Source organism: Diorhabda sublineata, chromosome 5 (genome assembly GCF_026230105.1).
Source record: "Diorhabda sublineata isolate icDioSubl1.1 chromosome 5, icDioSubl1.1, whole genome shotgun sequence".
In the NCBI taxonomy this organism is placed as follows: Eukaryota; Metazoa; Arthropoda; class Insecta; order Coleoptera; family Chrysomelidae; genus Diorhabda; species Diorhabda sublineata.
In genome coordinates, this window is record NC_079478.1 from 19,377,037 (window position 1) to 19,382,276 (window position 5,240).

A 5,240-nucleotide genomic window follows, 5' to 3' on the forward strand; every position below is an offset into this window, starting at 1 on the left:
ATGCGTTATAGTCTCATTGGTTTCACGATGTGCGCGTCGACGTTGCGAGTTGTATTAAATTGAAAATGTATACTATTTATTTTTCTATTAATTCATGTTAAAATGCGAATTTAGAATAGCTAGTACCTAATTTCAATTTTAAATAACAATAAATATTCAAAACCATTCTATAGCACTGCCTCAGCTAAAAATTCTCTGATAGTTTGGGCAATTTCAAAAGGATTAAGTACAATATAAAAATAATATAAGAAATGTGGCAATAGTGATGCGCGACAATGTGATTACTGAAATTCAAAGTAAATATTTTTATTAAAAATGTTTCTGTCTGTTTTAATTTTTCAATAAAATTTGTGGGATTACTAATTAACTTGGAATTAAAAACATAATTCGTGAAAAATTAACACAGAGAAGTACATATCATACGTTTCCATATATGTAAATACATAGGCGTAGGCAATACTTTAAAAAGTGATATATATTAAAAAATATACCACAACAGAACAAAGAAAACACTGAAATGCTTACAGATACTCGATAATCAGATTAGTGGTTACGACGTTGGGGTATATAAAAACTTAGTGTTTGTAAATATAATAGCGTTGATAAACATTACAGTGACATAAAACACGAAATTAAATAACATTTAACCTCGAACAATAATATTTGGGTAAAAGAATAATGTGAATGTTCAGTAGGCACATAGAAAAATTGTTGTAATAATAATATTTGAGAAAAAGAAGATAACCTGAATGTTTAGTGTGCACATAGAAAAAATGTAAACAGGAAAATTCTATAATGATTTTGGTAAATCTGCGACTAAAAACAGAAAAATAGTGAGAGAAAAAAGGGAGTCCAGTTAACACAGGCTGAACATTTAAACATCTTAGGCGCACGTTAAATATCAGAGAAATCTGAAAGGGTCTCGGTAATTTTATACTTTCGCATTCCCCTCGTTTTTTGGCTCTAAAAAATCAAAAAATGAAAGCTTATTTTGGTTTCAGGGCTTTAAATTTTTATGAAAATGTAATCATTCACGTATAATTTTTTTCCAAATAATCAAATGAAGTTATTATATTTTTTTTCATACACCCTAATCGGTATGCGCTGCAGAAACCTAACCTAACTTTTAATATTATACACTTGATTACAATAAGTGATTTTAAGAATGTTTTTGTTCATATAACTTTAATGATTACTTAATCAAAAAAGTACAAACGATTATATGTGAGAAAAATTCAATTTTAAGAGAAATTGTTATTATTTTTAATTGTAAAAATATGATAAATCAATATTTTTGTAAATTTTTTTTAAATTCTTCATTATTATTATTACTATGTTAATTAGTTTGTTTGATTATTTGAATGGAATTTTCTACTTAAATTTTCACTAACTTCTGCTTTCTTGGTTTTGATATTTTGAATACATGAATTAATTAATTTCACTTTTAAATAGAAACATTGCATTTTTGTGATTCTCTAAAAATATGTTCAATTAAATCAAGGCCGCTTGTCATGATTGTTTCATGCAAGATCTCTCACTTGCAATTTTATCGATTAGGTGCCATTTTTATTGAGTCTAAGTTTCAATTTTATAAAGAAATTGGTTTTTATACTGCTTACATATATTTACGGTGCCGACAATATTCATTTTCTCTCTCATTCGAGACACTTTATACTGTGTATGCTTGACAATGCGCAGAACCGAGCTGGAACGTCGGAGAATAGAGAAATCGTTGTTATTCTGCCTTCCTTAGTCGGAGCAGCTTCCACTTATGGAAACTGTCCATATGGAAGTATTACATATATGACCGATTATATTGCGTTTTATTTTTCTCGGGAGTTTTTTAAATGTTTTTTCATCCATTCTCAACCAATTGTTTTATATTTTCTCGTCTAATAATCTAGCTAAACTGTCATCAGACTCCAAAAGCAAGGCAGAGGCAAATATAATTATTGCTAAAGTTTGAGGTTAGGAAATTGCTTTACTTTAGGAATTTTGATTTGTGGCAACCATGATGCAATGGTAAGAGACTTGCATGATGTCAAACGACGTACAATATTCCTCCATGTAATATTTTAATGTTGCAAGAAATTGCATGCAATTTCATGCATGTTTTCTTGCAATATGCCAAACGACCTTTGAATGATATCTTGTGAAATAAATCATCTATAAGAGCCTGTTACCAATGAGTTTGAAAGATGAAATAGTTTCGCTAGTTTTTAATTTTGTCATACATTGACTGACCGATCATCAAAACTCTAAGGCATAGGCAAGTAGACATAGAAGCTTCAAATTTTGAATACAATTAGTATTTGGTGTATGAACTACGGAAAAACTAAAATATTATGCAATTTCAGTCCTTTGGATGTAATAGGCCGGTACGACTATAGGAATAGGGAATTCGGCGAGTGTGTAAAAGAGAGATAGCAAAATCAATGAGTGTGTGAGAGATAGCATGACGTCACAATGACGCAGCGTGAGATAGGGTCTCGTGACGTCACATGAAGCCTATTACATCTACTCAGACCAGTTTTCTAGATACACCAACTGCATAAATAACTTTGTGTTCCCATATGATACGATATACAGAGTGAGTTTTATATATGGAACGCCTCAATTATCTCGGAAACGGCTTGTATGATTTTTATGTATTTTTTTGTACAAGGATCTTGTGATACGGCCGGTATTTATATTGTTGTCAGATCTTACCTCTTTCTTACCTTTATTATAATGCGAAGAAACGCATTCGGTCTAAGTCGTAAGTGGCGTGCACAAATTACTACTATATGTGGTATGGAGGGTAGAGGTGAGGAGGATCATCAGATATGAGGCCTTAGCTTTAAAACTGTACGCTTGTAGACGGTAAATTATAATTCAAAATTTGACCAGAATGGCGCTCCTGTCGGACGAGATATCATATGAATGATCTCTCGAATGATTTCTATCGGGCGTGCCGTGATTTCTCGCTCATCGGCTTCACCGCTTAGGGATTTTTTGGAAGAGGAACCCGTCCCTGATCACGTATTGTTCTCCGAGACATACCTCGTTCGGAGAGCTCATAATATAATATAAATAAGAAATCTGTGTATATAAATATTCTCTCTCGAGCGTTATTGAAAAATAATTCGATGCCTATAGACAGCTTCTTCTTCGTAATATATATAACTGACGGAAGGGTCTAAGGCGGGAGATGAATAAATAGTTTAATGATTCCCAGGTAGTTCGATTTCTAATGTAGTTCGACCAGAACGTATGAACGTTAAGCAGCTACTGCCAGCTGCATGAGAGAGATTCGTTGGTTAAAGTTTGTTAGGATAAGGAGGATTTTGTAAGGAAGGTGGTTTGTTTGAGTGGGTCCTGATATAGGAGTAGCTTCTCTGCAGGGCTGGGGTTGTGGTGGTGGTTTCGTTGGGTTGTGTTTGTGGAGCTTGTAAGCGAAAACAGTTCTTCTCGTTTTTTTTTATTTTTGAGTTTTTTTGGTTTTTCGAAATTTTGCGGATTTTTATTTGTTTGTTTTAAATTTATTTCTGTACGGGCGGGTACAGCTGCGGCTGCATTATTCCCTTTCATCGGCCATTTGGATGGAGAACTGGTTCACCAGGTTGCAGGAAAACCGCAGAAAACCTGCAACACCGACGATACGGGCTGCATGAACTCTGGCCTCTATTTATATACGTTCACGCTTGTGTTAAGAGCATTTTGATTGGAGAGGGCGGAAGCTATGCGCAGACACGCATGCGCTCTGATGACACAAAATCTAAACTAGAAAAGCTAGTGTGAGATAACGCTGAATGTTAATTAATTATTGTGAATTTGTAAGAATTTTTGCAAGTAATTTGTAAATTTACACTCAGGCTATAGTAACGCCTCCCTAACGTAAAGGGTTAAAAAGGCTTAAAACTTTAAAAGTTCAGAAGCTGTCATTGCGTTTCCACAGTGTAATCAAAATTTAAAGCGATAAGAAAAAACTGCAGTTCGGTTCACGCCCTATGAAGAGGAGCTAGAGGTAAGTAATAAAAACAAAACACCAAAGGAGAAAGATAGTGACCGTAGACGGTACAAAGAAGAGTAATAAGGAAGTGATAGTGAAGATATTCAGGGCGGCGACGCAGAATGACTTTATTATGGCCATTTTGAATCTACGTCTTCTGAGTGTCTGTGATTCGTGCTGACGTTGAGGCATATCATTCCCGTACTGGTATACAGGACGATGATGATAAGGCCGTATTTGTCTGTGAAATATGTTTAGATTTTTTACATGCCACTGTTTTGGCATTCGGTACCCATTTTGCACTACCTAGCAGACAAAACGGGGCAATTCGCACTTTTTGATTTTTTTATGTATGCATTGTAGAAAAATTATTCATATTCTACTACTTTGCTCTAACATGAGGTAAATTATAGTTTATTTCAGAAAGGTAAAGAGTAATAAAACCTCATTAAGTATGCAAAGGGATCACAGAGTGACCCAACGAATATTTAAGCCACTTTCATAGTTTGGCATTGATTTCATTGTAAAATTCTTTCTTTTTATCAAGTGCAGGTAGTACCACCTAGGTTGGGGTCAATATATGGGTTTAGCCTATTGTTATCCGTTCACAAACACTGAAAATAGTGTGCCAAAGGCGTGTCGGTAGGATACTCGTAAAAAGGAAAGCCGAATCTGAAATAGGCTTGGAATTAGGCAGAGGTTAAGGCTAAGGCTAGAAGGTTAAACGGTACCTGTTAAACGCAAAACGTAACTGTATAATCTACTACACAATAATTCGATATTGACACTTCAGGACAGAAAACATACTTTTCCTGATTCTCTTATGCAATTACTTCAAATTTTAATATTACAAACAATATTATTTCAAGACCTACGCCTATGGCCGACACCGAAATTGAGCCGAACTGGACGGAATTCCCCATTTTTTTACTCTATACCTTTCTGAAATAGACTATAAATATACTTGTCACTTTGTTTCTATACTAAATTCCTTAAAACCTCAAGTATCCAACAGTAAGTTTTTGAAAGTACTGAAATTAGATGTAGAATTAGAGACAAAAAAAAATTTTTTTATAGTCCAATTCATAGTGTATTAGATAGGAATAAAGAAGTGAAATTTTCCCGCTGGAATTCTTTTTGTGATAATAGTTATATTGGTGTGAAAAATTTTGTACTTATGTCTTGTTATCTATGTGTTGGATAGTTTAAAATTGGTTGTGTAGAAGAAGTAAAAATCCTTACATGTTTT